Genomic DNA, 23,388 nt, shown 5'->3' with positions numbered 1-23,388 from the left:
TCCCCCCACTGAGGTCAGACTAACTGGTGTATAATTTCCTGCTTTCTCTCTCGCACCTTTCTTAAAAAGTGGTACAACATTAGCCACCCTCCAATCCACAGGAACTGATCCCGAATCTATTGAACTCTGGAAAATAATCACCAACGCATCCACGATTTCTCGAGCCACCTCTTTCAGTATCCTTGGATTAGACTATCAGGTCCCGGGGACTTATCAAACTTCAGACCTAACAGTCTCTCCAACACCAATTCCTGGCAAATATATATTCCCTTAAGTTCAAGTCCTTCAGCCACTGTTACCTCAGGGAGATTGCTTGTGTCTTCCCCAGTGAACACAGATCTGAAGTACCAATTCAATTCTTCTGCCAATTCTTTGTTCCCCGTAATATATTCCCCTGTTTCTGTCTTCAAGGGCCCAATTTTAGGCTTAACCATTTTTTTGCCTTTCACATACCTAAAAAAGCTTTTACTAACCTCCTTTATATTTTTGGCCAGTTTATCTTCGTACCTCATTTTTTCTCTGCGTATTTCCTTCTTCGTAATCTCACAATTTAGATTAGATTAGATTACATTACAGTGTGGAAACAGGCCCTTCGGCCCAATAAGTCCACACCGACCCGCCGAAGCGCAACCCACCCATACCCCTACATTTACCCCTTACCTAACACTACGGGCAATTTAGCATGGCCAATTCACCTGACCTGCACATCTTTGGACTGTGGGAGGAAACCGGAGCAACCGGAGGAAACCCACGCAGACACGGGGAGAATGTGCAAACTCCACACAGTCAGTCACCTGAGGCGGGAATTGAACCCGGGTCTCTGGCGCTGTGAGGCAGCAGTGCTAACCACTGTGCCACCGTGCCGCCCACTGTTGTTCTTTAAAAGCTTCCCAGTCCTCCATTTTCCCACTTATCTTTGTTATGTTATACCTTTTCTCTTTTAACTTTATATGTTTCTTAACTTCCCTCGTCAGCCACGGCCACCCATGCCTCCTCCTAGGATCTTTCTTCCTTTTTGGAATGAACTGATCCTGCATCTTCTGCATTATATACAGAAATATCTGCCATTGTTCCTCCACTGTCATCCCTGCCAAGGTATTGCACCATTGAACTTTGGCCAGCTCCTCCCTCATAGCTCCATAGTTCCCTTTATTCAACAGAAATATTGTCACTTCCAATTGTACCCTCTCCCTCTCAAATTGCAGATTGAAGCTTATTGTATTATGGTCACTGCTTCCCAATGGCTCCTTCACTTCGAGGTCCCTGATCAATTCTGGTTCGTTGCACAATACCAGATCCAGAATTGCCTTCTCCCTGGTAGGCTCCAGCACCAGCTGTTCTAAGAATCCATCTCGGAGGAACTCCACAAAGTCTCTTTCTTGAGGTCCAATACCATCCTGATTCTCCCAGTCTACTTACATGTTGAAATCCCCCATAACAACTGTAGTAACAACTTTGCGAAATGACAACTGTAGTAACATCTTTGCGACAGGTGTGTAGGAAGTGCAGTGGTCAGGAACGGTTAGTAGTTTGAGAGCATGAAGTGGGTGTCAGCCCTTGAACACACATCACAGACATGATATTGACATCTGCAGGTTTTCAATCTTTGTGAGACACCTGTGCAGTGGCAAAGTTAGTGTGAAGATCCCGTGAGTGTGAAGTAGCAGAGAGAAGATAGTGTTACTTATCCTTGTGAAGTGCAGAAGATCATTTCCTTCCTGCACTTCTGCTGGGTACATTTGTGGAAGTTCACTGGCACTGATTTGGACTGCTATTTGATCCCAAGCAGAAGGGTTTGATGAGATGGCCTCCTGATGCCAAATCTAGAAAAGAGGATCTCACCTCTGCCAATGGCTTTATTCAAGAACTTTTGTAAGGCGGTATCGCCAAATCAAAGGGCTGGCTTCTGTATCTTAGGAGGCATTTCTTCAGTGTTGGTGATAAGCAATAGAGGCTGAGTGGATCCTCCTGGCTTACAGTGAGTAAATTAGGGACAATCTGGTCTTTAAATGTGGCACCAGAACCCTGAATCTTGGAAGGTCCTGCCAGTGAGAGAATTTCCTGCTTGTTCAGTACACGAGATTTACCAAGTCACTCATGCAATGTCTTACTGGTACAGACAGTTGAGGTGAGGAGAATAGAAACAGGAGATAGCTCACTCCAGGCACTGGTAGATGTGACTCTAACCAAGATGTTCACTGGTAGATGTGACTCTAACCAAGATGTTCACTATTGTACTTAATTCTGAAATAGAAACTCTTGACCTGAGAGTTGGACAGTATCACAGGTTCAGATTCGGTAAGGTTATCATTTTATCTCATTTAGTGAGGTCAAGGAGGATGGTAATGGGCTAAACAGATCTGATTTAAAAAGTGTGGTTGTACCAAATTGATAAGATGAATATAAGTACATATAATAAAGGTTCACTCAATTCATGAACCCTAGTCCACCCATTTGAACCCTATTTCTTGAATTATAATCTATAATTTCTTTAGTCTCCTGGCATAGAGATTCATACGACATCTCTCCAATATCAATATTATTGAAACCAAACTATGTAATTTCAGTTTAGTTGGCTGTTTGCTTCAGATAAGGTTTACATTGTCCCAGTAACAGGACATCAATTTGTATCATGAAGTATTTTGCAATTATTATTTATACTTATGTTGATAACTTTCCATCTCATTTCTAAATATTCTCTAATTTATACTGTGGTGGAATCTATTCCTTGTGTATCTAATTTCCCAGGGAAGCCTGCATTCTCTGATAAAGTAACACTTGGAGCACGCTTGGTTCTAAGAGTTGCTTGGTGGCAACATTTAATTTATCCAACAATAGGTGAAGGACATTACAATATTTTCAATAGGTTCCTCAGGACAGTTCAGGGATACTGAAGAGCAATTCAAGATTACATACAGTCAGTGAGATCTGAGGGAGACAGAGGGTAGGTTCTGATTCCTGATGAAGGGCTCTTGCCCGAAGCGTCAATTCTCTTGCTCTTTGGATGCTGCCTAACCTGCTGTGCTTTTCCAGCATCACCCTCTCGACTCTATATTATAAGTGCTGATTTGTTGCTATGCTGCAGGGAAGGTAATTGAACTGAATGGGTTTGCTGTCAGGACCAGTGAGTTAAGTCCCAACAACAGTTGAATATCTATGCTGTTGGACTTTGAGTGAATTCTGCAAGTAATTAGGCAGTTATATGTTATATTAAGGGCCTAAGAAAGATTTTAAAAGTTGGGATGGCTTACAAGAAGCCACAAATAGATCAATACTGCTGAAGGTCTGGGTTGGAAAGCCATTGGCAGTACTTTCTTTATTCAACTGAGCAAAATAGAGCTCAGAGAAAAACAAAGAAAGGCCTAACTTAGTGAAACTAAATATCAGTGAAATGCTTGTGTTGTGCTAGTGAATATGCACTGGGGGGACAGTTTTCAGAGTAAAAGGGAGTGTGGACAAAGGACATTAATATGACTGACTAGAAAAGGAGCAATTGTTGATTCAATCCATGATGGAATGATTCTTTACAGGGGATTTCAAAGCTGGATCAGCAAAAATGAAGAATTATAGTCCTGCGTGAAGTGTGTTAAGTTTTGCTATTTGATGTGTGCCACGAGCTTTTCAATCACAGTTTATCACCCATGCTTACCACATGTTAATGCTGGGCATTAGAAGTAAGTTCTATATGTAATGTAGATTTTATTACCATTCTATAATGTATATTAAAGCTTTTTTCTACTTTTAAATTAAAGTTTACTGCTCTCTAAGCAAATTAAAGCATAATTTGTTGATCACACCCGGATCATTACATAAATTTGACAATCAGATTTTAGATTTAGATTAAGATTTATGTTTTATTGTCACATGTACTCAAGTACAGGGTACAAGAGTGCAGTGAAAAATGTGCAATGTCACGGTGCCATCTTAGGTACAAAGTACCCAAGTCCAAAACCTTAGTTACAGATGTAGAAGAATAAAGAAATAAGTTGAAAAGTTTAGCAGTAATCTTCTTAGTTTAAAAGTGGAAAAATAAATATTTAAAATCAAAATGTCAAACATTGCAGTCCTTTCTTAAGCTGCGGGCCTGCAGACACTCCAAGCTGGGCTATCCTCAAGAGGGCTTGCTCTCCCCTGCACTGATGATGCTTTCACCTGTGCTGGGCTAAGACCCGCCAGCCAGCCAGCCACCTTCACTGTCAACCACTTCTGCTGACCTCCATTGGCCACTCCAGGCTTCACCACTGGCTCACACGGCTTCAGAAAATTGTTGTACAAGAGAATTGCTTTAAAAGTATTAGTGTTCATGTTCCATGGGTTCCACTGGTTCCATGCATTCTATTAATGTCACACAAACTATGGATCGAGATAAGGAGTTCTACTCTAACTTTCAGAGAGAACCAGTGTATCTGTACCAGCTCCCAAAGACCGTAGTAATTGTGCCTGATCGAATGTAGTTGCCATAATTGCTATCATGCAATAAACCTACTTGTTATCTTAGAACAGTGGCTCTTCTCTAGACACTCTAACATGATATATGCTCTAACATTAATCACTAGATATACCAAACAAAACAAGGATTGATGGCAGTGAACTGTCTCAACCAACTCTTGCTTGGTACTACATAATACATGGCAGATACCACATGTGACCAGATGTGGTCATCTCAAAGAAAACCCAAAAATAGGATCACATATTCATGCATATTCAATGTGGTAATGCTTTTAGAACAGAAATTGAGTCAAAGATAGGGCCTAAAATGTTTATTAACACACTATCTGATCTTCCATCCCAACCAGCAATGTTTCAGGAGAGGAGGATTGCTTAATCTGCATTAATATTCAAAAATGGGTCTATGAATACAGTTCAATGATTAAATAACATGATTGATTTTGATAATTAAATACCTGTAATGCAAATAAGATACATCCTATTACCTACTAGGCCAGTTGGCAACACTTTATACTGATTGGATACACCTAGTAAATGATTGACAATCTTGTAACATAGTTGCAGCATCACTGCAAAAGCTCTGGGATCAATGCTCCACCCAGGACTTCAAGGTTCAACAGATGTGTTCATAACATGACTAATCAGGTTCTGCATCAACTTGAAATACTTCCAATTAAGTTGTAAGAACAGAAGAGACTACTGGTCAGTCATGCAGTGAAAAGGGAAGTTAGAGCTTCTACCATTAGCATAGCTCCAGAATACAGCATGCATGTAAAAGTAATTGTTGCCACAGCAACTCAGACTCCAAGTGAACTGTAACATTGCACCACCATTAAATGAGTTAATTGTCACATTGATGTGCACCTAAACAGAATCCTCAAATTAAAGTCTTGTTGCCTCAACATTAAAGAAAACAGTAATTAGTTATCTTCAGTTTGTTTTAAAACTGTCCCCAGTATGACATTAAACTTGGTCGTTGATTGGGTATCAGTAAACCACTTAATTGCACTAGTGTATTTCTATTCTGATTAAATTATATTATGCCTAACCCTGTTTTTCGCCACTTAAAACTCAATTATTTTTTCACAAACAGCTACATAATACAAACCATTTTCCTTAGTTGCTAGTGTTGACAAATGATTTTTACATCATTTAAGATGTTTGTCTCTCTGTATACCAAAATGTCAATTGTTATTTTAACACTTATCAAAATGGTTTCACTTAGTGCACCATCTAAATAGAACAAGTATGCATCACACTGGCAAAAGAAATCATAGTTTGTGAAGGAAAACTACTATAGATTAATCAACACTCTGCAAATATTCCAAAATACAAGGAGGCTTGACTGATTGCAAGTTATTTTTTGTATTAATGTTCAGATTGTGGGTATTATTTGAAAGTTTGAAATTTATTGCTCATTGTTAGATGCCCTTGTAAAGATTGTGACAGACTTTCAGCTAGGAATAAGTCAGGACAATGAGTGACTTGGAGGTGATGGCTGTACCCAGGCATATGATACCCTTGTTCCTCTAGGTGGTCAAGGATGAGACTTGAAGGTGCTGCCGAAGTAGCTTTGGTGGCTTGTACTATGCACATAATGTATATAGTACATATTGTAGTCACAGAAATTGACCAAACAGGTTCTGTTTCAACTTGAAATACTTCCAACACAGGTTGTAAGAAAGGAAGAGATTACTCGTCAGTCATGTAGTGAAATAATGCAATAATAGAGAGAATGAATGGTTAGGTGTCAAGCTAATTTGTTTTCTCGATAGTGATGAGCTTCTTTTCTATTGTTGTATTTACATTGTGGTTCACAAAATATGTAACAGTCATTCTCTGGTTCATTTTTCAGGAAAATGCCTTGACTGATAAGAGTCAACCTGCCCTGGTTTACATTTAAACAAAGCTTGTTAGTCAACACTGATTGGCTCATATTCCACAGCAATATCTTTACCAATCAGAAAGCACTTGCCAATCAATCAACACCATCTTCTCATATAGTATGAATGTTATTTCCCTTTATGCTGATATTTCTTGTAAGTTGTCCTGATGAGTGAAAGACAAAGTGCTTTGACAAAATGCATTTGCTTTCAGCAATTACCCCAAATACATGACCAATAAAGAAATATTATCATTCCTGAACGAACAGTAATCATTCTTGTCTGCCCCACTTTTATTGGTATCTGCCTATGCATTTCATTATTTCTAAAGCATTTCATTCTTAATGACATGTACAAGCTGTTGTTGTCTTTTATCTGCTCATTCCTGCAGTGATGTTCCTTCCCTGATGATTGTTCTTCCTATGGTGAGTGTTTGAAAAGAACATAAGGCTTGACTTTCAGATTCAGTATATCTGCTAAGTTGAAGAGCTCTATAGCTGTTCTTTCCTTCATTTATGTGAAGGCTGCTTCTTATTCTGTGCCCTAACCCAACTGCACATCCATAGCAGTGAGCTTACATAGAGGTTGCCACTTTGATGATACATTGGTCAAGGGTGTGCTAAATAGTTCACAAATCCAATAACTCATTGCACTACTTTCATATCTGTTGGGCATTGCCACTCTGTTACAGCTTTCAGCTTGTCAAGATCTAGGTGAAGTCCTTTTGCTGTCACTACGTAACCAATGTATTGACTTTAGACATCTTCAATTACATCTTCCTCTTGTTCAGCTTCAACTTCATCTGGTGAGCTCTGTCTATCAGTCACGTTAGATTGTGATTGTGGTTTGTGATGGCATCTTTCACCATATCTCCATATCTATAGACTAGCAGGTCATTCACAATAGTTTCCACTGGGAAAAGATTGTTGACATTCTCACGATGTTGTGTTGATACAGTTTTAAAACAAACTGAAGATGACTAATTACTGTTTTCTTTAATGTTGAGGCAACAAGACTTTAATTTGAGGATTCTGTTTAGGTGCACATCAATGTGACAATTAACTCATTTAATGGTGGTGCAATGTTACAGTTCACTTGGAGTCTGAGTTGCTGTGGCAACAATTACTTTTATATGCATGCTGTATTCTGGAGCTATGCTAATGGTAGAAGCTCTAACTTCCCTTTTCACTATATGACTGACCAGTAGTCTCTTCTGTTCTTACAACTTAATTGGAAGTATTTCAAGTTGATACAGAATCTGATTAGTCACGTTATGAACACATCTGTTGAACCTTAAAGTCTGGGTGGAGCATTTATACACTAGAAGATTGGAAATGCCAGACAGTATGCACAACCATTTATATTTCCCAAATGACTTCTAGACTCCAGTTTGAAAGCAATAGGTTGTGTTGACCATCAATGGTCAGCAACCATCATTCGTACTGGGATAGTACACATATTTGCCTTGATAAATTTGTGGCAAAACGTCTTTAATGGGCAGCATTGGATGAAATCTGCTCAAGGCTTGATTGAGGGATCCTTTGGATCAATACATAGTCTCAGTTTTGCTTTTGTATTTACATATGCTGGTAGAAATGATCTCATTCTTGATTACTTCTGTTCCAGTTCTTTTATCCAGACTTTCAGGCAAAGACTTGAGAGCAGCTGGAACTTTCCTTGGCAGATGCTGAATTGGTCTCACAATCTCATACTCTAAGATGATGTTCTGACATCATTGTAAATTTTTAGGATCTGTTCAGTAGACAATAGCTTACCTTGGAAATACTGCAAACTCTTCTGGCATGCACTGAGGTATCAGTCAAAGCTTTAAACTTTTTTTAGTTCACATGAGTACATTTTGCTTAATGTGTTCTATCTGAAACTTCTGAGTTTTATTCATTCCATTGCATTGGGCTCCCAGATTTGTCTTCCATCATATAGCCTCTATCTTCCAAGGACTTTAGTTTTTGGGTAACATCTGTGAAGTTTACAATGTTGCACATAGCACTGATACTTTACATTCACTTGATGCTCAAATTTTGTAATTAACATCTAACAGTCACAAACCATTTATCATCTTCATACTTGACATTTCCACCTGGTTGGATGGTTTAGAGTGCTTCATCAGAATGATTGGCTGACATTTTTGCACCTTTATAGGCTTGCAGTTGCTTTGCTTTTTAGTTAATACTTGGTTGTAAGGTACGTCAACTTCTTACACTTGGAATACCATTTCTGTATATTGGACATGTTTTCTTTTGCATGATGTCCTTTGCAATACTTATATCCAATACTCTGCATGTGATATTTCTCCTGGATAATCTGCAAATATTTGTACCATTTCCCTTATATGTTGTCATCATTTGCTTGGAATATATCCAAAATAATGCAAAATCTTCTTTCATTAATATGCTTGAGTTAATAACTGGCAACCTCAGAGGTTCTGCACTTGCCAACATCTTCCTTGAGAGTAAATTTCTGCTCTCTCAGCTGGCATACTTTAACAGATCTCTTATGCCCATAACAACTGTATCTCAGATGAGATTACCTTTTCCAAATATGCAGGATTCAACTGGTGGCATGGTGGCTCAGTGTTTAGCTCTGCTGCCTCACAGCGCCATTCGATTCCTGCCTCGGGCAACTGTCTGTGTGGAGTTTACACATTGTCTCCGTGTCTGCATGAGTTTCCTCCGGGTGCTCCAGTTTTCTCCCACAATCCAAAGATGTGCAGGTTAGGTGAATTGGCCATGTTAATTTGCCCATAGTGATAGGTGCATTGGTTGAGGTAAATATAGGGTAGAGGGGATAGGTCTGGGTGGGCTTCTCTTCGGAGGGTCAGTGTGGACTTGTTGGACACCTCTATTCCTGATGAAGGGCTTTTGCCCGAAATGTCGATTTTATTGCTCCTCGGATGCTGCCTGAACTGCTGTGCTTTTCCAGCACCACTCTAATCTAGAATTTGGTTTCCAGCATCTGCACGCCTTGTTTTTACCTTGTTGGGCAGAAGGGCCTGTTTCCATACTGTAAGGAATTTAATCTAAAAAAAAGATGAATCAATACAATCACACAGTGATTAATAGTCGCTTTCTCTCTGTGAGTTCTGATTTTTGAACACAAACCATTCATGACTAGCATTAATAAAGGGTTCAAAAGCAAGTTTTCAAAATCTTCAGAATTTCTCTTGCTGTATTCTCTGCTCTTCAGTGAGATCTAGGCTGCGGTACAGGTTAAATCACTCTTTCATTATCTCCTTTCGTCTACACAGCAGCAGGAAGTGGAAAATTCACATCTATTTTGATTCACCCAACACTTCAAAGTTGCATTGTTGTTTTGAATTCTTCCTTGCTCATTGTTTACAGTAGCTGCAATTTTACAGTTCTGAAAATTTACTTGATCTCAGCTTGGTGTTTCTGGTATCATATTTTCTACTATTGTGTTTAATGGGACCAGAAAGTAAAGTAATTACAAATTATACAAAGATGTAAGTCATTTGACTGTGGTAAGCCAACTGCCCACTGTGTGAAATTGTATAACAGTGAGGGGTATGTCAGCCACTTCCTTGTTGATGAGTTTACAAATTGATGTGTTAGTACAATTCTGCTATTGCTAATAGCACATAGTATTCAATATTTTGTTCTTGATCTCTCTCAAGTAGCATATGGGAATGCCATACACTTCAATAGCAGGGAATCATAGTATCATAGTTTCTACCCTACAGTGTGGAAACAGGCCCTTTGCCCTACAAGTCCACACGGATCCACACCCAGACCCATTCCCCGACCCTATATTTACCCTTGACTAATGCACCTAACTTACACATTCCTGAACACTATGGGCAATTTAGCCCAGCTAATTCTCCTTACCTGTACATCTTTGGACTGTGGGAGGACACTGGAGCACCCAGTGGAAACCCACGCAGACAGTGGGAGAATGTGCAAACTCCACACAGACAGTCACCCGAGGCAGGAATCAAACTCAGATCCCTGGCGCTGTGAGGCAGCAGTGCTAACCATGCCACCATGCCACCCTCAGTGGGATGACAAGATTCCGTCTCCATGAGAATTGGTACTGACCCGTCCCCCTAAAACATTTCAAGGAAGTTGTTCAGACCCTAACTTTGCCAGTTGTTTTAAGCAGGTTCAATGTAGATATTCCAGGTGTAATGCAGCTGGTCAACACACTTAATTTTAAACAAATCAGAATTTATTTACATGATCACTGAATGAAACACAAATAAAAGAGAACAGAATACAGAATAGCTTAACCTATCCAAAAAACCCAATAGATCATCCTAACTTAATGATGCTGTTCCAAATACTTGCAACAATCCCCCAAAACACCTCTTGGGACAAAAGGTAAAATCAAATCCAGGTTCTTACAGGAGAGAAGTCAGAGACAGATCATCATGGACCTACTTCTTTGGCTCCAGCAGCTTTTTCTACACTACTGCTAAAAACCAAACCAAACCAGAGGAAAGCCAAACTGGGAGAACCAGCCACTCCCCTTTCATTGTACAAGTATTTTGTTTCAAAATCTTGAAAGCATTTTGTTTGAAGCAGTACCTGTTAATTATAATCAAACTGGCCCTAAACTTTTCAACTTAGACTTTTGGAGTCTGCGTCTTTTATGACCTCGCTGAAAAAAAAAAACAAGGACAACATAACTTTGGTAAAGGAGCAGTTTCTTGACAATACTAATAATATAATGGCAGCTCTACCAGATAAATTAATGATAATGGGTCAAATACGTTATCCTTTTTTTTTCTGTTACCGCTTCGTTCAAGCTCAATCTGCCAGTCAAATGCTTCAGCAGCTACCCTGCTTGGTCAATGATTTGAATATTGAGCCAAACATGGTACATTAAACACTTCCTCCAAGATGTGTTCAGTATAGAGGAATCAACATTACTTTGTCAGGTGTCCCTTGATTCGAGGATGGCATGTATTCAAGGTGGCAATTTTCTGCCATGGTTCAATTCTTGGGCACATGGAGTTGGGTATTCTGTGAAGTAGTGGGTAGTGGCTTGTAGAATTTGCTTTCTTTTTTTTCCTTCTCTGCTGCCATTCTACATCATTAAGAGTTTCGGACTCCAGTCATGATGAAGCTTGATGGGCAAGTTGTTGTCCCTCTGAATGATAGGTAACAAGCTCCTTCAAGACTGAAATTTCAATCCTGCCATATTTTTCAGTGTGCTTCAAAGTGGTTTTGATATATTTTCTTTGCCCTCTCCTGGGATACCAACTATTTTAGAGTTGGGAAAATAGCACTTGACAAGAGTGATGGTTTGCAGCTTTCCAGAAAGTGTCTGTAGCCTACAAGTGGATTTTGGAACTGTTTTGAATGAATGCTTGTAGAACTGCTTCAAGAAGGATGTTAGCAATTTTTTCATGGTTTGCCTATTGACTCCAAAGGATGTGGTTGAGCCATTGTTGACAGGATTTCTCTACTGCTTTTATGAAATGTGCTGGTGACCACTGCTCTAAACCTTTCGGGTTTTGTTGACTTGCAAATGGCTTTTGTTGCCAAATGCTTATTGCCGTAGTTTGTTTTCTCAAAAGGTTAATCTAGTGATCCAGTTGCTGATTAAGGGTGGCCATTTGAGAGTTAGCGTGGTAGTTGGTCATTGGAGTGTGGAACTCAATTCCCACAAAGAATAGGTGACATGAAATAGTATAGAAAGTTTTCTCACTCATTTTGACACAAATATATTCATCTTTAGGATCCCCAGGAAGCATCCTGCTTATAACCGGTCCCTGTACCTTCCTAGTGGGTCCCTCTGGCTTGTATGACAATTCGTACTGAGGGATGGTGATGGATAAATGATGGATTTGATTAATAGGTATGATTCTGTGAATATGACAATGGCAGGATGTTGTTTGACTAGTCTGCAGGACCACTGTGCCAACCTCAGTGACAGTCTTCAGGCATTAGTGAAAGCTTTGCAAGGTTGACTGTACCTTTGCTGTGATATGGTTCACTGCTGTGATTGCAACCCAGTGATCAATTCAATTTTATTCTTTATTGCCTTTTCAGTAGTTTAGATGCAACTGAGCGGCTTGCTGGCACTTTATAAAGCAGCTAAAGTTACCAAGTTGATATGAGACTGGAATCACACATCATTTAAATGCTATATACTGTTCCCCAAGCGACATTCGTGAACCAAACTGAGAATCAGGCAGCTCGACAATCACTAAATGGTAGCAATATTTCCTTTTCAGATTTTTTATTTTTAGAAACTGAATTCAAGTTTTAAAAATGCAATGTAAGATTTGAATTTATGTTTCTTGGATTACTGTTATTGGATCATCAATCCAATAACATCAGTCCTCCATTGTTTATTATTTATCATACCCACTAATAATTTTGGAATAATACATCACAAAGTGATTTCAGCATAAAAATCACACTTTTGTACATTGTTTCTTGCTTTGATTACCTTTCAATTATTTTAAATTACCCGATTACCTGCTCTATATTCTCAAAAATGGTGGGCTGAATTTTCCAAGGAAAGACAATCCCTCACAAGTTGCCGCACAGCTCCTTCCTACCCATACCACGAAAGAGAACCACATTTCTGACAAGAGATTCCAATCAAGGCTCCTTCAGAAAAATAGATCTGACAGATCCCTCATAGCGTAGAACCATTAGGAGAAGCTAAAATGTGCTTCCTTTTTCACAACAGTCAGCTAACATATTCTAAACTTAAAGGTCAAGAATCATAGCCCGCTACTATTAAGCACATAAGCAAAGTTGGGAGGGTAAATGGTCAGGTGGTTGGGGGTGGGTGGGTAGGATGCCAGATAAGTAGTGTGCCAGTTGGGTGGGATGCAAATGGTTAGGGGGTAGAATACCAAGTGGATGCTATTCGAGTGCCAGCGATAGTGTTTTTGGTTCCAGCTGAAGGACAGAAGTGTTCTTCCTGCAGGGTGGAAAGATGTGTGAGAGAGAGCAGGGATGGCAGGGCTACAGTTGGGGAAGGCAGGGGTTGTTCCAGAATGGAAGAAGGGTGAGACTGGATCTGGAGTAGTGTGTGGGATGTAGTGTCTGGTCCTAGGAGGTTATTGGGTCCCAGGTGTTAGAAGGGGTACTGGGTCCGGGGCAGAGCTTGTTGGGGTCAAGGCTGAGCCAGGGTCTGGAGGTGTTACTCAGGCATTAGAATAAGTATTTCCTAGTTTAACCTTTCTAGATTAACTGTTTACTTAACTTCAACGGAACCTTCTTAATTCTGTGACTGAAATGATTACTTTCTGAAGGCTTCAAAAGTATGGAAATTGACTATGCAATCTTCAGTTTTCCAGAAAATTCCTTTGGAGTGTGTTATAATGGGGAATTGGTAGGTCCCAATGTGCAACCTCCACCTATGGTTCAGAAATAATATCTGGACATTGGAAAATCTAAGTTTGAAATTTCAATAATTGCCAACCCATAAAATAAAGGGAAATCGGAAACACTGCTAGGAAAATAGATGATGACCTTCCTCATCGTAATGCTTGTTTAGTTTATTTTGGCACAGAATATCTTTCATCCTAAAACATAATTCACACTTCATTCTAAAACATATTAAAGCTTTAGTTTGAAAAAAAAAATTGGAACGATGATGCTGTTAACCCATCCCATTGTGGATAAAACTAAACTTCGTCACCTTAATTAAAATTCTCTCTGGTTGTACAGTGGTTCTGAAAATTCAAACTATACTCCTGTAAACTGAACTCTACATGTTTGCAACTGATTTTTTTTTTAATTGTGTGTCTAATAGATCATAAATTCCAGCAAGGAGAAAGATAATTTGACTGAGTAATCAGGGTAGAGTTAGTCTAGGACATGGTCTTTTAAGTTAAGATGAAATAGATGAAAGTTTCTGGCAGGAGACTGTAATTACAATATGAATAATAATAGTGAAAATTATAAAATTAGATTCTAAAATACCACTCTTCACATTTCAGACATTTTTCCCCTAAGTTGTACGATCCAAATAAAATTGGGTTGAAATCTCAGCACCCGTTTTTAGGAGTTTAAGTCTATAGCTAAGACTCAGGTCTATAAATTTGACCCTACTCAAAAACTCACTCAGCAGAAACTGGTTCAATTAGTATGTGCTTATTTGATGATCGTTTTCACACTTCATGCAGCTAATGAACTGTTTAATCACCATTTCTTTTGAATGGGCTATAAATGCATGTTCAGTGAGTAAATCGGAACAACTACATAATGACTGCTCAAACAGTTTGCAACCCTCTGCTTCTGGATTGCAGTTTGTTATTACATGTGAAAGTCTGCTTTTTACAGAATAAACACAAACAGACTGTTTCCATTTGTACAGAGCAACAAAACTCAAATATATCAATATGAGGTAGTTGCCAATAAGTTAAATAGAGAATGCAGAGTAACTTCCTTTACCTAGAAAATGCTAAGAATATGGAACACATTACCACAAAGAGCAGTTGAGATGAATAATGTCAGTGCTGTTGAGGGTAAGTGACACATGTACATGAGGGAGAAGAATAATGCTGACAGGATGAGATGGAGTAGGGAGGGAGCAGATCTTAAATAAAGCATAGATAATGGCATGGACTAATGGCCAGTTTCTGTGCTTTATATATGTCATTATATGTAATCTCATTCTTCTTGGCTGGTTTCATCGGATGTACGGTTTTTTGGTTGTTCACACAATATTAATCACATTTATATTATCTTGAATGATCAATTGCATCAATACAAACCTAAAGATTCTGTAAGGTAATTTGTATTTTAACTTGATAGCAAGAAGAATATCTTGAGGATAACAAGGTCATGTGAAAATGCATGAGCAAATACTGCAGATTTTATAAAAGATTGCTTGCAGATATGTCAATGTGATAATGGCGCCCTTTTGTCTGGAAATAGTTGGTAATTCTATCCTCAGTTCAATTTAAATCAATAAGAAATTAGAAACAACTGCATCCAGTCTTACCCCCAGACAAATTTGTTACATTGTTGCAAGAACTCTTGTTTGGTTGGGCTGAATTTTTCAGGTCTTGTGGACGTGGAGTGAACAGCAGAAATTGGTAAAATAGCAGCAGAACATGGCAGGTAGGGAGATTGATATCATTCTGCCACCACGCCACTTTGCAAAGGTGACAGTTGGATGCCACTGGGAGGCCAATTGAAAGACATAAATGGTAAATTAAGGGCTGCTTCCTGACTATGTAGACACGCTGTCTGCATTGGGAGGTCCCAGTAATGGTGAAACCTGGCAGCCTCCTTTCATGACCCGTGAAGGACTTCCCTCCAGTAGCAATTGCTATGCTCATGGTAACAGCACTGCTGGCATTCAACATCAACCCTTATTATTGCTGGACCCTGGCTTCTCAGCCTTGGTGTTTCTAACCCAACTTACCAGTCCTCAACGGTCACCAGTCAATGAGGTGCCTTCAGTGTTGGCCACCATTCATGGTGCTGCTGTGTATATTGTTGAGACACTGGCCCTCTGGTTACTTAGCAGTTCTTATCATGTGTACCAATCTAAATTGATCAGCAGCCTCTGAACTTTTTCTTTCTCTATTTTTCTAAGTTACTCCTGTGATTTGTAACAGTGGACTTCTTATTTCTTTACTTTTCTCATTTTCTTTTCCTAAGAACATGTACTGAAAAATCAGTACCTAGATACCTTGTACCCAAGATGGTACCATAACTGGCAACATACAAACTTTTCACTGTACTCATTTGTGACGTTAAAGCTAAATCAATTCAATTCAATTCAATTCAATTCAATTAATATACTGCTCCTGGTTCTAAATCCAGTTAAAGTCAGATCACCTCCCACTTTCATCTCCAGCAGTGGGACTTCCCTGTAAACAGCAAAATTCAGTCCATTGTCATGGAGGAAGGAACAGATTTGCATAATGCATACAAAAATCTCCTGTAGAATGTGGTCACTAATGTGCGTGACTGTCAGCGCCTTTTAAATTTAAGTGGAATTGTCCACATTCATTCGATCTAATCCTGGGCAGTATTTAATTCTATTCAAATCTGGGAGTGTGGGTCCAGATTCTCCAAACAAACTACTCATCATTGTTGGTAGGATTATGATAAAGTAGAAGAATTAAAAATGATAAAAATGTAATCATGAAATATTCTTTTGTTAGAGATTTGTACCGTGTTTTTCTTAAATCAAGCAACCTTTACAGTTTAAAAGCTACTACAAATATAAATTGTATTATAATAATTTATTCACATGAGCAACTATCCTGCAATAAATTCAGGTACTTAAGGAATGAGCATTGTTATTCCATTTTTAAACTTGTTAACAGAAATTACTGTTTTTTTGGTAGGCCTTGTAAGGAAAACGAAAGACAATTTTTCTCTCTTAATTTTCATGGACCAAATATCTGAGGTATCAGTAAGCATTTCTCTGAGATTATAAGGAGCTACAACTCACTTTTAGGAGAAGTCTGAATTAGAAAAGCCAAATTATCTGGAGTAAGAAGGCCAGATCAAAATCTTTAAAACATCAATAGCTTAAGGAATTCCTGATTTTGATAATAGAAATAGAGATATATTAAACAATGATGCACTGACGTTTTTTCAAATATCTATTCACAAAACAAAATCAGCGATTTTGGTTAGTAGGTGGAGAGACATGCTCAAAGCCCAAGACAGCCTTTAAGTGAAGAAGATGAACCTTCTTCAGAATGGACAATCTTTCCAATTAATTCGGTAAGTCACATAATGACTTTATATTATCTTCTAAACAAAAAAACAAAGAACTGTGGATGCTGAAAATCAGAAACAAAATCAGAAATCATTGGAAAAGAAGACCCTTCTGAAGAAGGGTCACGGAACCCAAAATGTTAACACTATTTTCGTTCCACAGGTAACACAAAACTTGCTGAGTTTTTCCAGCAATTTATGATTTTAGTTATACAGGTACACAATGCTTTATCCGAAACACTCTGGACCAGCTGGTTTTCAGGATTCGGATTTTTTTGAATTTCGGAATAAGTGACAGATCGACAGTGAAATTTTTTTAAAATGTTACCGGACAGCAGACTCACTGTGAGTAACAGGCCCTGAGACAGATTTGAGGCCTGCTAGTGCTGGGCCATGCACCCCCCACGTCACATCTGAGTGACACGCATCAAGTGGGTGTGGAGTTGGGTTAACTGTTTGCACGCCAAACAACCTTGTTAACGAGACAAAAACTTCACAAAAAACTTTGGATTTTGGAGCTTTTCTGATTTCGGATAAAGGGTTATCTACTTGTACTATCTGCTCCTGATTTGCAAAACAAGTAGAATCAGTGTTTGCATGTTCTTCCTATTAGTAGAACAGTTAGTTGGCTGATTACATTCAAAGGCAAAAGGAAAACTGCAAAACTATGTTTATGCACTCACAACCATAGACTCTTTTCTCAGATGGTTATGCAGAAACCAATGATCTAAAGCAGAACCAGGTCCAACATCATACACCACAACACTCTGCACCACAATTTAAATTTGCACAATTGTTTGTTGCTATAATTTAATACTTCTAAGTGTGATAGACATTTAGTAGAAGTTGTATGTTGTGAAGGTTTTTGAAGTGGAAGATGATGACAGGACAAAACAAGAAGAAATGCCATAAAGCTGAAGTAATTAATTTTGTGTGTCTGGAGACGAACTACAATCGGAGGGTTGAAATGAATATAAGTGAAATTGTATCTTATAATATGCCAACTGAGACCTGCCATTATTTCTGTTATGGGACATAAGGCTCATAACTGTTACTAGAGAAACACAATCAATCTTGGAGAGGATTGATTACCTTTCTGAAAGGCTTGCTTGCTCCACTGGAGCAGAAGATGGGAAAGGGATGGTTTTGTTTGGCCCTTAATTGGTCATCCTTTAAACATGGCTAGATGCCAAAATTTCAAGTGGTGTTTTGAGACAGGTGTCACAACCCAAACTTCTGACCTATCTCAGCGATTCATGAAATTAATAGCTGGAACAAAAGCTCCTCCCTACTTGGTTTACATTGGTGCAGTGACCATCAATAAATTTAAGGCCTAGGTGTGAAAGTGAAGTATGGTTTGAAATTGCAGCAGACTCAACACTACATTCAATCATAAGTAACCTGAAAGCTTTTCACACTATTTTCATTGACCCATATTCAGTGACAGGTCTGACTGGATGAGAATGTAACCAAGGCAGCACGCTCCAAGTCTTTATATCAACTTTGATGTTAACACGCAATTAATAAGTTATCAACAGCCTATTTCTACATCTACTACCTTAATTTACAACTCAGCACTTTACACACACACATTGAAAATAATGAGTGTTTCAGTAAATATATTAAAATGATCATCTTTCCTCTGTGAATCACAGAATAGTTACAGCACAATTGGAGGCCTTCTGGCCCATTGTGCCTATGCTGGCTCTTTGCAAGAGCAAATCATCAACTCCATTTCCCTTTCTCTGTGGCCTTGCAATTATTTTTCCCCCCTCACTTTGTTTACTTTTCTTTTTGTCATACTTTTATGATATCATGAAGAAAATGGGTAAGGCGGAAGATGGCTAAAACATAATTCTGTTTTCTTGGGGATGAAAATCAGGTGTTGGGAGTCAACCAACTGAAAAACACCAAAGTCAATTTGACTTTTTGTTGATATCAATGAAAAATAAAATACTCTTAGCTATTCCATTATTGCTTGTTCCGATTAAAACTAAATTCTAGATCCAATATCTCACATCTCACTTCTACTTTCTTGTAATTTCTCTTTACTTTTTCACTCTTGGACATGGCAAAGAACTCCACAAAATTACATTCAGTAAATGGGCAAGGTGATAACAATGACTACATGTGAGGTTACCACCTGTTATAAAGTAATTAAAAAAAGACAAACTTGATTTTATTTACTGTTTTTCATAACTACTGGACATCTCAAAGCTCTTCACGTTTAATGAAATATGTTATGAAGTGTAGTAATGTGGAAAATTCCTCCTCTCATTGATTATAATCTTCAGAGACGTAAATCAAAGATATACATTTTTATCCACATATACTCTTGTTCCTCAGAACCAGAGGAATGTATTAGAACACATACACTGTGATATTTCTCAGCAAGGTTTTGAAGAATTAGGGTGCAGAGGAACCCCAATAAAATCAAGATGATCAATACCAAGTGTGAATTTTCTTTCAAGACCTATGGACAAAAATTTGATTGAACCAACTATTTAAATAAGTTATTTGCATCTGTGGAATTTTTAAAAATAAGTCGACTCATGATTTTAGCTTTCCTTGTGTTCTATTTACTAAATGTAATTATGCACAGTACAAAAGGAAGCAATTATGTTTAAAATCTAAATGTTTGATATTGCAGCTAATTTATTGTTAAATCTAATCAATGAACCACTGTGGGTTGTACTTCTTTTCTTCTGGAATGCAAATGGTACGCTAATGTTCTTCCTGTTAAAACACAATGTTAATTGTAGCAAGCAGCTAATACAGACATTTTCAATCTCACTGTATTTTGATAAATCTTGCATTTAATGCTACTAATGCAACACCGACTATAATATTCATAACCACTTTTATTCACTTATCATGAACAATGCATGAAACACACACTTCAATTTGGCAACCAATATAGAATCATGAAATAGCAAGGACACTGAAAATTCTCAATAGTTCAGGCAACATCTATAGAGAGAGAAATAGCGAGGAGAACGTTTTGGACCTGTCTAAAGCTTTCAGAAGGACAGGTGGGGTATCTTAGTTGGGCCTGAATCAAGATATTAATTCCTTGTTAGTAGGTTAAACTCTTGATATACATTTCTTAGAAATATTCAGGTTATTGATGGTCAGAAACATCTTTTGCATTTAATGATGTGTCATGAACATTCATTAAAATCTCAAGCTACTGGAATTACATTTATGGGTGTAAGCTTTTAAATCAAAGGTCACTGCTGTGATTTCAAACCTGATTATACATGGCAGACATGTAATGGCAAAGTATGCTGCTCCCTCTGAGTCCTAGTGAGTATAATACCTTTCTTTTCCTGAAACACACAGATTTTTGTCACAAAAACTTACAGTATCTCATGTGAAGATGCAACATGTTCAGCATTCACCAAATTAAGGTGTGCCACAACTCTAAGGAATACTCTTTAAATGTCTTTTTGATTCTGAATCTGGAACTTGGAGGTCCTGAGCTTTTTACCTCTTTGTTTTGTGAGGATGGCAATGGTGAAAACTATGTTGTTGTTCCAATATGTTATGCCCTAGGTTTTCCTTATGGCTGACCACATAGGACATGTTCAATGTTCAGCAGAAGATGATCTGAGCATAAACCTACTGTTTTAACAGTGAATGTTAAAGGACTGCAGACCTTGTGGGCGGCATGGTGGCAGAGTGGTTAGCACTGCTGCCTCACAGCGCCAGAAACCCAGGTTCAATTCCCGCCTCAGGCGACTGACTGTGTGGAGTTTGCACGTTCTCCCCGTGTCTGCGTGGGTTTCCTCCGGGTGCTCCGGTTTCCTCCCACAGTCCAAAGATGTGCAGGTCAGGTGAATTGGCCATGCTAAATTGCCCGTAGTGTTAGGTAAGGGGTAAATGTAGGGGTATGGGTGGGTTGCGCTTCGGCGGGTCGGTGTGGACTTGTTGGGCCGAAGAGCCTGTTTCCACACTGTAATCTAATCTAATCTAATCTAATGTAATCTAATCTAATCACTGTACCACTTGTGTAAGCCTTCTGATATTAGTAAACACCAATGCCAAGTGCCTAAGAGCTAGGACTAGGAATGATACATATCTCTTTAATACTTAGTGACTACTCATAAAAACCTTTATGGAAAACCATTACAAAAATTAGAGACATTTACTTCTATCTGTCAACTGTCATAAAATCCAAAGTCAAAACTTTCCTATATTAAAATGACAGTAACAATTAGTGCAGTTTTTTTTACGTTTCTGCAAATCAGATTCCCTCCAGATATTTATATATTCCCTAAATTCTAAGAATATAAGCTACCCAAGCATGGATGAGACATAAGCTGTGTAAAGCATTGAAAATAATGTGCTATTAAGTCAACAAATATGGAGAAATATTCAGTAGAAGACAGGTAATGCTTTGTTATGTGATCAATGTGTAGGAAGTTATCTGGGGTTTTCTAGTCTCTCAAAATACTATGCCACTTGAGTAATTTTCCTTAGAGGCTCTTTGTATTGGAGCTTCTCGCTGGATCAGTTATGACTTGTTGGAGTCATTGTTTTCTGCAGACAGTGATGCAGATTTAGACTTATCATTTAAAAAAACTATCCACCTATAGCGATGAGATTTTCCAGTGGGTTTTCAACTCAGAAACGTTAATGAGAATGTTTTCAGAGAAAAAGGGGGAGGCAAAGGATATTACCAAACATTTGTCCATTGGCTGTGAGTTCCCTCGTCTTTATATATATACTCAATTTAAAAAAAATGAAACCAGCTTGTTTAGAATTGTTGTCTTCATTTTTTTTTGTGGGTTGCAGCTGAGTTTGATTCCACTACCAATATGAAAGACTAATTTAGACAAAATTGTAGCAAGATTTTCTTAAAACAATTGATTTACAGCTAACATAACCAAGACCTCATGGTAGGCAATATGTTTCTTCCATTCTTTTGATCTGCCTGTTTATCCAGTCCGTGTTTAAATAGCTTACTTACTGTTTAATCAACATAATAATTAATTCATACCTGTGTTGGTTTTCCAGTATACGCCAAACCCTGGAGATGTTAATTGAAATGTGATGTTTTACTTCTTTTCCTTCTTATTTATGATTTCTGTCATTAATTTAGTTGCACAGTATGGTGTAGGCAGGGTGAATTGAGGTTTTCAATGGGAATTAAATAAACACTTCATGAGAGAATTCTTGTAGGGCTACAGATAAGGAAGAGGGATTGGAACAAGCAGAGACACTCTTGCAATAAACTGGCATGGACAATGGGCCAAATGGCCTCTTCTGTTCTATAACTATTTTACTCAACAATAGCATGACTTTAAATTAGTTTGTCAATCCATGCACCAGAGGGAATGCTTTTTCTCCAGCTACTCTACTGAATATCACATCATCTTTTATAACCTCTATCAAGCCATTTTTTTCAGTTTCTTTCACTGGAATCCCTCATATAAAATTGATGAACCTTCTCTGTATCCTTCCAAAGTCCTTTAAATCCTTTCCCAAGTGTGGCATGGAACCAACAACTCGCACCTATTCTGAAGAAAGGTCACTGGAACCGAAACGTTAACTCTACTTTCTCTCCGCAGATACTCCTAGACCCACTGAGTTTCTCCAGCAATTTCTGTTTTTGTTTCAGATTTCCAGCATCCACGGATCTTTGCTTTATTATATCTGTGGAGGGAGAACCATTTACAAAATTAGCCAATGTGTGGGTCAGGAGGGGAAATTGGTTGGTCAACAGGTTAGATTGGAATATGATCAAGGGAGAAGGGAAGCTTCATGGAGACAAGAGAGAAATTAGGGAAAGATGTAAGTTCACAGTTAGGGCAAGTAAGAATATTAAAGGAAACTTGGGCAGGTGAACTGACAGAATAGAGGGATGCGGCAAAGTTAGCCAATCAGATTATCTCAATCTATGTGGAAAAACACTTACTGAGTTCCTTAGACTTGATGGAAGGAAGCATTGAGGAGACAGGAGAGAGGGGCTTCAAAATGGTTTTCATTGAAGAAAAGAATCTGCAAGGTTTTCTTTCATATTAAACTGAGGACTCAGCCACCTCTTTAGTTAGACATTAGACCTCTAATCAAGATGGAACAGTGTTGGGAACCTAGAAAAAGCACAGAGACTGCTTTGGATGAATTACCTTTTTTAAAAATAATTATTTTCATTATTATTTGACTGGCTTTGTAAAAGACATAGTCACTTGAACTCCAATCATTGGTGAAATCAATATATCTAAAATCCGTTAAGCAAGAATCATTCTTTTATGTTTGATTATTTGATGTTAGCCCAGTGTTCCTTGCTTTAATGGTTTCAAACAATTAAATCAGCAAACACATTTGTTTCAAAGGCTAAAACTAAACATTTTTTATGATATGTC

At 38.3% G+C, this 23,388-nt stretch overlaps 1 protein-coding gene across 4 annotated transcripts in view; it reads right to left on the bottom strand.

Annotated features, from left to right (window-relative positions):
• The window catches only part of tafa1b (TAFA chemokine like family member 1b), a 478,998-nt gene that overhangs the window by 47,178 nt on the left and 408,432 nt on the right, over window positions 1–23,388 (bottom strand). The gene's annotated exons all lie outside the window — the stretch shown is intronic.

The sequence above is a fragment of the Chiloscyllium plagiosum genome, unplaced genomic scaffold (genome assembly GCF_037043375.1).
Source record: "Chiloscyllium plagiosum isolate Xiang-an unplaced genomic scaffold, Cpla_swu_hap1 HiC_scaffold_14, whole genome shotgun sequence".
In the NCBI taxonomy this organism is placed as follows: Eukaryota; Metazoa; Chordata; class Chondrichthyes; order Orectolobiformes; family Hemiscylliidae; genus Chiloscyllium; species Chiloscyllium plagiosum.
The sequence above is the reverse complement of the archived record's forward strand: the minus strand, read 5'-3'. Positions and strand labels throughout refer to the sequence as shown.